The sequence below is a fragment of the Schistocerca americana genome, chromosome 3 (genome assembly GCF_021461395.2).
Source record: "Schistocerca americana isolate TAMUIC-IGC-003095 chromosome 3, iqSchAmer2.1, whole genome shotgun sequence".
In the NCBI taxonomy this organism is placed as follows: domain Eukaryota; kingdom Metazoa; phylum Arthropoda; class Insecta; order Orthoptera; family Acrididae; genus Schistocerca; species Schistocerca americana.
The window spans coordinates 560,815,660-560,826,718 of record NC_060121.1 but is presented as its reverse complement, the minus strand read 5'-3'; positions in this window follow the sequence as shown (position 1 = coordinate 560,826,718).

Below are 11,059 nucleotides of genomic sequence, written 5' to 3'. Positions count from 1 at the left end.
TCAAATTATTTTTGCTTTTGTCTGGTACGTTGTGCACTAAATCGTCACGTCGCTTTCTTTAGTTATTTGGAGCCCGCATGGTTATGCGTCTTACGGGGAAAATCGTGTTGCATGTACCTTCGTAACTTATACTTTCAAACCAAGCTTGTTTTTAACGTAGGTGAGGTTCAATAACCAACCACTTGCACCTCCCTTCCACATATGTTTTTGGTTCCGAGCGACGGTTAAGTGGCTATCGTCACCGCCTCGTGACGTGATTTGAAGCTGAATCTCAGTTAGCTGCTAAACTTCTTTGCAAAGTTTTCACTCTTTTTACTTAAAACTTACTTCTCTGTTCATCAGGCTGCCATTGTATGTTTTACATTGGAGCGTATACCCACTGGTTGCTTAGAGAAGGAGAAGTGTAGTGAGCAGCGTATCGGGCCTGCCCTGAGTAATTTCGGGGCCGTTCGTCCAGGCTTCATTGCCCAATGCATGGCGGTTGCATTTAAAGCAGCTTCAATGGTTTTTGTATCCTTTTAACAAATCCCTTCGAGGTAAACCTCAATTATTTGTTGTGCTTTAGTCAAACACATTTTAAAGATTTATATTGCCTGCCTGTTTTGAAGACTTGTGTCCCTACCATGTTATACTCTTTATAAAATAGTATCATTTAGGGAATTCTTAAGCCTTGTATTTAACCTTTGAAGAGACTGTTTTAGCGATGATCAGTAATTGTTCTTAAATTGTTTTCTGTAATGGGATAGTTTTGTCTTAATATGTCAAGGTCCTGTTGACCTAATTGGTAGAATTACTTCTGCTGAGGAGTGTTAATAGAAGTCTTGATACGAATAATATTCAGTCCTTACTTTGCACTGTCCCTCCACTCCCAGGCAACCAGCAGTGCGTATTACATACATTACTTATGCATAAGTCCGCGAACAAGAGTTTTATCAACGACTGTTACTGTCGAATGGCTGTTCGTCCCGCTTACGCACTTATGTCCCTCACTTTTACCTCCTATTGATTTACTGATTATGTCCACTGCCTTGATGGTAACAGTGGATCGTTACATATAAATATGCAGTTCTGTTCTGTGAGTCTTTATGACAATCTACTTCCTTTTCTTTTGTCCTACTCTGAATATTGAACAACATTTACACTGTATGTGATAGCTACTGTTTGACCTTAACTTTGTATTATTCATCTCCGCTTACACACTACTCCACACGTAGTTTTTCTAGGGCATGTCTGTTCAGTCGAGCATTCCTTTATATTGTCAGGAAACATACCCATACCTTTTCGTTATTTCAATAATTCACTAATTCTGCAGTTTACTTGATCAATTATTGTTAAGTACTACTACTACTACTACTACTACTACTACTACTACTTCTTAAACTTACGTAACAAAAGCTAATACTAATAATTCTACTATGACTACTTACGGAAATGTTATGGGAACGACTGCTGAGAAACGCACACACCAGAAAACGCAAACGCATACTTACACGCACGCACACACACACACACACACACACACACACACACACACACACACACACACACACATTGTTGGCATGTATCTAGCTTCTCTGTTCAGTCTTTGCAAAGGGTTTGTTTTTTCTTACAAACTAAAGAACTTTTAATGCAACACAAACTGATTGAGACAAAAGATGTCATACACACAGATAAAAACTGTGGCAGTCAGATTTCTTCTATTGCTGTTCAAGTCGGCTGAATGACACAACATCAGCATGTTAAGCTACTCTCAATAGAAATACGTATTTCAAATGCATCACTGCCGTCGTTCAGCTACAATTTGCTCAAATTCTCCTAAAGGTAGTAAATTATCATGTGTCTTCCATTTCAGCGGTACTCATTTTCTTCGAAATTGGGAGTCAATCGGTCTCACGCACAACGGAGTAATTCCAATTTTACACGCCTTCTTACGTCGTAATTTCTTGTACGGCCTGTGAAGTAGCTACATGACTGAATTCATTAAATGAAGTGTTGCTGCTATGGACCCAAATTACTGCGTATATCGCTTTTAAATAATAATGTTAACTTTCATTTCTACTTTATCCATTTACTTCTGCAGAGAACATGCCCTTTGTCCTTGCCGTAATTTTGGTCTGAAACTTTTACATCAGTTACTAAATGCAGCGTCGGTATTTCAGTGCTCAGTTCATAAAATCGATACATTTATTTGTAATTTTTGTCTTTTGCTGTTTCGACTACACCTGACTTAAGTTTCAGTTGCATTCTTAGACCTGTGTGTTGAAATTTCTAAGAACAGTCGTGTTTGAGTTACAAATTTTAACAACGTTGATCGCAATGTAGTGTAACTGTGACTTGCCGATTATCAGTTTCGGTTGACCAGCAACCATTCTTGGATCATGTTTACTACAGAATTAGTGATTACTAAAGATTCACCACAATGTTGGGCACAAGACCGTCGTTAGAAAGCGTAACTCTCCAAAACGTGGGTCAAATCATGACTGTTAATATAAAAAACCAGCAGAAGGTTTGAATAACGGTATAACGGTGATGTGGGCAAAACTGTACCAAGCCACTAATTATTCAGTAAGCATGAACTGAGTTACACTTAAAAACGATGACGTCGTGGCCAACTTTGTACTTAGGTACTGATTCTTTAATAAGCATGACCTGCAGGATCAACCGTAGCCGTAAGTTTAATTATTCTGTATTTTATTATGATTGTGAATGTTAGCATTTTTAACAAACAATGGAGATCCTTCGCCCTTCGACAATGTGAGGGCTTACAAACGGTGTATCTATGTTTTATCTATGTAGGAGGGAGAAAATCAATGAACGTGCAGGGAGGAGGTGTTGTCGACACTGGCTTTCCTTTATTTTCTCTAAGAAAAATACAGGTCGTTTATAGCACACAGCGTACTAAAAATGTGAAGCAGGTAGGAACGGCGATGGCTTTGACTGCTGTTTACAGTTTGTGTATGTCTGAACAGTTGCACAGCCTCCACACTGCCGTTGAGTGATGGATATAAAATTCAAATAGAAGCCGCCCACACAATACAACTGTTACCTCATCGCCTCATCGTGTTTTATTCCATAGTGTGTGTTATTTTCGTAACGGAGACACTATCTCGGCAGGTACTCTGTTTATGCAATGCTCTACTAGTCCTATATCATTTCAATCCCACTCTCCCACGCTCAGATTTCCAACCCAATTTTCATAGGAACTCTCCTCGAGCTTTTAAATGTTGTTTGAATTTCAGATTTTTTTTTTTTTTAATAAAGCTCTTAGTCGTAGATACTTGCTTTCTTCTCGTAAGTATTCACAGAAACATGCCACTCGTATTGGCCACAGAAAACTGGTCAAGCTCTGCTTTATTATTATTATTAGCCATCGCATGCCTTTAATAACGACTGCATATTTGTGTTCTCAACATCTTCTGTCAACTTCGTGATTGCGTCATACAGTACTGCATTTCTGGTAATCCTTTGACAGTTTAAATCTGATTATCGGTTTCCATCGCTGTCCCGCAAATTGCTTTTGTCAAAACATTGTGGAATATTTTTCATCTTCGTCAAGAAAATTCCACCAACTGTTCCATCTTGGATTAACCGTATTTCTAAACATTCCTGTTTGCAAATTTATTTTAGCATCTCTTCTCGATACAATAATTTCCAAACGTCTGTAGTGTAAACTTCATATGACGTACAGTAATTTGCTTCCAGCACAACTAAAAGTATTTTTACTTTAGGAAACTGCTTTCTTAAAGTCTAGAAATCATAGTTTAGGCTACCTTGTGTTGGTTATTTTCAGTAGTCTCAATACCTAAACTGCATTGCTTCTTCTACAAAATATTCCCTTCACTTACTCAATATCTGCGTTTTTAATATCGTTTGTGACACACATTTTACTGATAACTTAGTTTCATTGCTATTACCATTTCAGAATAGTTAGGTGAATTGTACCGTCATTAATCCTCTGTACAGATCGAATCGTCTGTAGCCAATTCACAAGCAGAGCTCTTCTCATTAAACTGTCTGAGTCCAATTAATAGTTCATTTCAGACATTGAATCAGTTGTACCGGATAACAGCGGTTCTTTCCGATCCACGAGCAAAGGTTTGCTTACTGAACTGTCTAACTATAATTAATAGCTAACATCTGAACTTGTCGGTTACGGTCTGCTATAATTATAAGCTTCACAATTGGTCCTCATGTTGCAGGATCAATTCCGGAGGCAGAAACAAACAATAAGGCAAATTTAAATGGTGAACGTAAAGTTTGAGATCTTACTGACAATTATGATGGTCCGTAGAAAAGGAAGATTCACTTTGTGCAGGCTACTGGACACGTTCATCTCTCGTAGGCGCTAGGCTTGCTTCATTCACATTAACATCATTTAGTTGCAAATGGCAGTACCGTATGATGTACATAGGGCATTGCATAATCCTATAATGTAAAACTAAGGCAACAACAGCAAACGATAACTGTTTTAGCCAGAACTTTCGTAGACAAGTTACCACTTGAAATACGTTCACATTGTACAGCTTTGAATAAAGAAACCCCACTGATAATGGCACAGAGGTTCTGAAAAATATTTGGTTTTATATCAAAAAACAGTGCTTGCTTAGCAGACGGAAGTCATATCCAGTAATACTATAAAGTTGGAACTGTTGCGTACATTTCACCACTCTCACCACAACAATTCACTCACCTGTTGATAACAGAATTACAGCATACCGCAGGCAGTGCAGTCAGCATTACAAGTAATTTTGACTCCATTTGCATATATTCATTCTTAATGATTAAATTGAAGGCAAAAAGTTCCTCTCAAACGAATGAAAAAGTATGAACAGCGTAACTGTCGTTGTGGAGCGTACCATTCGAGGCCTGAGCTGTCCACCACAGCGATACAGTGTAAGCCGTAAGTAGCTGTTACAGTACACAGAGACGAGATACATTAATCTGCATCTACAGATACAAACAACTGCGTGCATGTATCGAGTCGACATGGACCATGATTCCTCCATGTAAGTTCCACCACTCGTAGGAGTCATTTCTTCATAATGCTACAGGGAGAACATTGATGGTGGACAAGATGTTTGTGGAAACACAGGCTTCAATTGATAGCTCGAGAATTCATAAATGAACATCTTGTCTAGCTTCCAACTGCACGTTGTATAAGTTCATTCAAAATTTGATGCTCGCATGAATGTGTTGATGCCCTAGCATTAAAAATTTCTTTGCTTGTTGGTTTTCTTATGCTTGGAGTTGTGGTTAAACAATTTCCTTCGCATTGCTAAACTGCAACTGACATGTTTCATATACATTTTGTGGTACCTTCTCCGAAAAAGAAAAATGTACAACTGTTTCTGAATATCATTTATTCTACCTTGACATACTTTCGCAATTTTGTTAGCTAGTGAAGAAAGAAGTATGACCTAGCGGAAAAGAATCTCCACCATTCACGCTACTACGACTTACGAGGCGTGTTCAGTGAGTATTGCAACGTATTTTTCTCGGTTAATTTCGGTTGAAAAATTGGAGAATTAGTTGTGGAACATCGTAGCATACTCGCGCGTCAGCTCCTGTACTTCCGTAAAGTTCCGATGGAAGGCGGCGCTATACCTAGCTTTAACAATGGCGTCTGTAACGAGACCTGTCATTGAGTTTCTTTTGGCAGAAAACCAGAGCACTACAGATATTCATGGGCGATTGTAGAATGCCTACGGATACCTGGCAGTGAACAAAAGCACGGTGAGTCGTTGGGCGAGGCGTCGGACATTATCGCAACAAGGTCGCACTAACCAGTTCGATCTCCCACGCGCCGGCCGGCAGCACACAGTTCTGACTTGTGGACTGTTGGAACATACGGACACTTCAAATCGAGGTGATCGGCGAATCATAATCAAACACCTGGCTGTTCAACTGGACGTCTCTGCTGGTAGGGTTGAAACACTCGTCGGCCATTTGGGGCACTCAAAGTTACGTGCCCGCTGGTTTCCTCGCCGCCCAACAGAATACCATAACTAGCAACGAAGGACCATCAGTGCGGAGTTGCTTGCGTGTTACGACGCTGATCGTGACATTTTGTCGAACATCGCAATAGACGTTAAACACAGTTTTATCACGTTGAACCAGAAAAAAACGGCGGTCTATGAAGTGGTGTCACTCCGTCTCTCCTCCGAAGTTAAAGTTCACAGCAGCACCCTCAGCGGGTATAGTCAAGGCGAAGGTCTTCTGGCTCTCTGAAGGGGTTATTCTGTTTGATGTCCTTCCTCGCGGTGCAAAAATCAACTCTGAGGCGTATTGTGCTACACACATGAAACTGAAGAAGCGACTTCAGCGTTTTCGTCGTCTCTGCCAATCGAACTTCTCCTTCATCATGACAACACAATTCCCCAGAACCCAGATTTAACACCTTCCGACTTCCATTTGTTTGGCTCAAGGAAACAAGCATTCCGCGGGAAGCAGTATATGGGTGATGAGAAGGTTACTGATGTAGCAAGACGTTGGTTCCGATGTCGACCAGTAAGGCCATCGACCAGCAAGACCGTCGCTTAAACGGAGATTATGTCGAAAAATAGGATTTTGTAACCATAAGAGTGGGGAATAATACGGTGTATTGGAATCATGGAAAAAACCAATCAGCTTTCAGCAAAAAGTGTTGCACTAGTTACTGAACGCCCCTCTTATTCCTCGTTTCCGTCTCAAATATAGGCAGATGGTAGTGACTAGAAGGAAAAATGTGTGAAGAGAAAATAAGAGAACCTAAAGAACAGGGTCGAACAACGCTTGTGTCTACGATGAAAATTTTGGAAATTTGTGATAAGGTCTTATGGGACCAAACTGCTGAGTTCATAGGTCCCTAAGCTTACGCACTATTTAATTTAACTTAAACTAACTTACGCTAACGACAACACCTCCGACAGGGGGAGCCGCGAGGGTAATGACAAGGCGCCCTAGACCGCGCGGCTACCCCGCGAGGCTGTCTACGATGACTCCGCTTGTATTATTGCGCTGGTTTCTTTTGCAAGGAAAGAGCACCTTACTCGCAGAAAGAGAAAATGTTTTAGGAGCGACTGCGGTTTCCGGGTACTTTCGCTGGTTTCCCACAAATCAGATACGAGGTCTCGCAGAAGAAGGGCTCTTTTGTCCCGAGAACCCATTTCAATTAATCAGTGAGCTCAGTTCATCATATGAATTGTGGCCTTCATAGGGAAGTATAAAGTACTGTAAAACTAAGTTTGCTAATACACAAGATTTTATCCTAGCTTAGATCTCATAAAATGGAAGTTTAAAAAAAAATTGTGGAGCTGTAACGAATTATAAACAAATATCAGAGTAAGTAGTACACTCGATGTGTATATAATTTGCACGAGTTTGCCTACTACGAGCGTTCCATATTACAGAAACACTAGAAAACTAAAGTAATCGCAATGCAAGCATAAAGCAGATCACTGTATGTTCTGGTTACCGCTATTAATTTGCGACCACACACAAAATAGTCATTAGGTAAACATAATTAGTAATTTCACAAATAATGTAAAATTAAAATATCGGGAAAGGAACATGAATAATACTTCAGCTAAATATACTAATACAGTCGTAAAAGCTGAGTTTCATAAAGTAAAATTTATTTAACATCTGTGCTAGGTAGGAAAACAGGTTAAGGGGCTGCTAAAATAGAAACACTGAGTCCAATAACGGATGCATCTCTTAATTTTTAATTAATTCCAAAAGACGTAAAAAGAGCTTCACTGGTATTAGCATAAACACTGACTCATTAACATCTAACATAATGAACTTATTATAGTTAAATCAGCATTAAATCCAGCGGCAAGGCAACAATCCTACAGGGGGGGTCGCATTCTTTAAGAGTTCTTCTCCTCCTTTATCTTTCCTTTTTTTAAAAAAAAAGACTTTCCAGTAGCTAAATAACAGTATTATTATTTCTCCAATTTCCTTACTCCACTAGCCTTTAGCTCGATACAATTATTGCGTGGTTTTTAAAAATAATTTCAAACAAATGTTAGCACCAAATTATCCGGAAAGAGCAACAAGGATTATTATTGACCACCCAATTTAAGTAGCCATTCGTTCTAAGAGATTTGTGCATGACAACCAACAATAAAGGAAAATCCTTACACAAACATTGCCTTGTTCTAATCTCAATCTCAATAAGGTCAAACTAAGAAGCGAGGAAGCAATCACTTTACAATTAGGCACTTACTTACCACAAAAACCGTTCTGGTTTTCATACATTAAACAAATTGGCATAAAACAAGTTAAGCTGAACAGCCTATCCTGACTCCCTCCACTTGGTGCTAATTAAAAACAGTAAACACTTTTCCCCTTTCACAGATTTTCATCTTATGGACAGCTGCAATTAATAAGCAAATCCTTTAGAAGAAACAGATCATAGGCTTATTGTGCGTGGACCGGTTACGACAGCACGAGCCGGTTATCCAACATGGTCACGAAACCGCACATTGCGCCCTAGGCAGGACATTAGAACACGAATAGCTAGATCTAAAACATAAGAAAACACTATTAACGCACAGGAGTTGTTTCAGCAACTAAACCTTGCTATATCAGCCAAACACCAGTTCCGCTATCAGGAAGACGCCACGCCATATTGTCTCACACAGCCGTGCTGCCAAACTAACCGTCGTGCGACTCATAGTCCAATGCTCGGTTCCGAGTACCTCCTTGGTGAGCCGCCGCGCCGTATCTTTTAGCCCCCGCCAATCAATCGCAGCCGTTGCCAGTAAACTTGTGCACATTTTGTTTTGTCGGACTCACAAAAATACTTAAGCTTTCGTTAATTTCAGTGCTAACTCTATGAAGTTTTCACCTAGCTCTCATATAGCAAAAATATTTTATTATTTACGTTTACTGTGTTATGTAAGGCCTATAAACTGACAACATCTCAACAAAATAATCTATTTAGCTGTCGAGCTACGTTGCGGTAGACTAACAGTTACATACTTCATTATCATTCGTAGTTATGTAGGTTTGGTTTTGTACTATGTATCTTCAACGAGCAAAGAAATTTTGTTTCAGCATTGTGCACGTTTATATCAAAGAGAAACAATAGATTTTAATATTATGGATATGATATTTCTGAATTGTATCACTATTCCGAATAAATTGTCAAGGGAAATCACAATACATTACCAGACGGCGTTGTAACAATTTCAAACTGAACGGCGTTGTAACAATTTCAAACTAATACAATTAATAAAATTTGCCGGATATCACACCGCTTTCGAACAGATTTTATCTTAAAACCCTACGTTTATCTCCAGCGGGCATTTTCAATTGGAATCGTAGCTTCTTTGTAGGTCCGATTCACGCCCTGGTTCGCTACTGACTATTAGCGAGCCAGGGTGTGAATCGCACCTTGAAAGAAGCTACGATTTCCTTTCAAAATTTCCTCTTCAGATGGGGACGAAACGTTGGGTTTTAAGGCGAACTTCATAACAGCCCGAAACATTTTATAAATTGTGAAGTTTCTGGTTCAAATGGCTCTGAGCACTATGGGACGTAACTGCTGAGGTCGTCAGTCCCCTAGAACTTAGAACTACTTAAACCTAACTAACCTAAGGACATCACACACATCCAAGCCCGAGGCAAGATTCGAACCTGCGACCGTAGCGGTCTTGCGGTTCTAGACTGTAGCGCTTAGAGACGCTCGGCCACTCTGGTCGGCGAAGTTTCCGCCGTGAAAGTTTACAGTTTACAATTTAAAACCGACACTAGAAGTCAGCATACAACTGCTTCTGCGCCCAGTAAGCTACACTGATGTATAAGATATCTACCGTTTATGTTCATTTGGAACAGTTCTAAGTTCAGGGGACTGGTGACCTCAGATGTTAAGTCCGATATATACTGATGTAAAGGGATATCTACCGTTTATGTTCATTTGGAACATGTGTATTACAATCAGGAGTACGTTTGTAGCGCAACATATTACAGCAGCAACAAAGCGAAGTCACCACATTTATCATTATTAATTTTCCTAAGAACCCCATGACGGTTTAAACAGCGGATTTCAGGACATTTTGGTCATGATAAGGCGTGAAATGGTCACTGTGAAGATAACAGCTACTCATTGTTTTAGAATACGTGGAAACTAAGACGGTATTTTCTTGCAAATAAATTTGCGGCAAAGACTATTCTGGTTTTCAAGTGTGCTGTTTCGTTACGATTTTCATATATGCTATAGACGTACAGTGAAGAATAATGTTCCTCTTCAAGAACAGTGAATGTCTAGTAAATAGCAGTAGACATGACCTATTGCAGAAAGACGTTTAATAACAAGGTGGGTGGACAAAACTATTGAAATACCAAGAACGCAACACATGACCATTCCCAATACGTTGCAGGAAAACCATTGGCATTCAAAACAACTGCCGACCGTTGTGGCCGAGCGGTTCTAGGTGCTTCAGTCTGGAACCGCGCTGCTGCTACGCTCGCAGGTTCGAATCCTGCCTCGGGCATGGATGTGTATGATGTCCTTAGGTTAGGTTCAAGCAGTTCTAAGTTCAGGGGACTGGTGACCTCAGATGTTAAGTCCGATAGTTCTTAGAGCCATTTGAACTATCGAAACAACTTCAAGGCTTTTCTGAATGCATAAATGCAACCCCGGTGTGCTTTTCAGGGGAATCTTATACCATTGTTCCTATAAAATAGCAGCAAGTTCAGGTACGGAGGTGGATAGTGATTACTCCTACAAAATAATGGCAAGTTCAGATAAGGGCGATGGAGGTGGATAAGGATCACGCGCGCTTCTCTTCAAAGTAGAGCACAAAGGCTCAATAATATTTACATTATGTGGCTGGCGGACAGGGGAGGTGCGAAAATTCATCCTCTTGCTCACAAAAGCGGTCTTGAACGATACGAGATAGGTGAGCAGGGGCCCTGTCGACGTCGAACACAAAATCACTCTTGAAGAACCAATAATGTACAATGAGGTGGGTCTGATCAGCCAAAATGGTCACGTTATCCTTGGTAGTAATGTGACCTTACCGAGTAAGTTGGAGCCCATGGAATATCACGATACAGCTGCCCGAAATCT